The sequence below is a fragment of the Penaeus monodon genome, chromosome 28 (assembly GCF_015228065.2).
Source record: "Penaeus monodon isolate SGIC_2016 chromosome 28, NSTDA_Pmon_1, whole genome shotgun sequence".
Taxonomy (NCBI): Eukaryota; Metazoa; Arthropoda; class Malacostraca; order Decapoda; family Penaeidae; genus Penaeus; species Penaeus monodon.
The window spans coordinates 39,578,589-39,579,391 of NC_051413.1; the positions used below are offsets into that span (position 1 = coordinate 39,578,589).

General features: G+C 40.3%; 1 pseudogene; it reads right to left on the minus strand.

The window, feature by feature from the left end:
- LOC119591218 overlaps positions 1 to 803 on the minus strand; it is a 6,531-nt pseudogene that overhangs the window by 3,377 nt on the left and 2,351 nt on the right.

An 803-nucleotide genomic window follows, 5' to 3' on the forward strand; every position in this document is an offset into this window, starting at 1 on the left:
GGAAATTCCATTTTTAAGTTTCCTTCGTCAATTCCAGATGGTCAGTCCAGTGCATATCTGGCCCCCAAAACTATCTTTACAATAATGTGCAGTATAGTCGGAAACGGGTATCATATATTTATACAGTAATGTGACAAGAAACAAGAGATTTCTCTCTAGTTGATATAAAACCCTTACCCTTTTTTAGAAGACGGCCCAAGCTTAGAGGCAACACAGCACGCCCCACTCTACTGTCGCATCAGTCACTTTGGCAATTGTGAGGGTTAGGCGATTCACCTTCGGCAGAGGCTTCAGCAAGTCGTATCATCCCCTCTGCCAACATGCAATCCTGTAACGAAAATGTAACTTTCATCATTCAGAATTAAATCAAAACAAAACAAATATAGAGCATCAAATAAATGATCAACAAGTATGAACTGACCGGAGCCACCAAGACGGGGGAGTTTCCTTACGAGCGAGGACAGAAGAGGAAGCAAACTCTCTGTACTGATCGTCATTTTCACTCTACTTCGAGGGTACTGAAGACACGACGGCAGCGCCTTTGTGGCCAGATGCTCAGCCGCCCGTTAAACCAGGTGAGTTTGGCTTTGAACTGAGAGAAGATGCTGGTATTTGCAAAATGTATCGTAACAAGATTCTTCTTTATTAAAAGAAAACTTATTTAGAACAATTTAGTGCGGATAGGTAGTCATAATAAATGATGTTGGACAAAGTCATGATTACTTTCACATTTATCTGTCATTTGTATGTTTACGATTTATATTACTAAATGGTCTCTCTTACTGCAAGTGCCGTATGTTTAA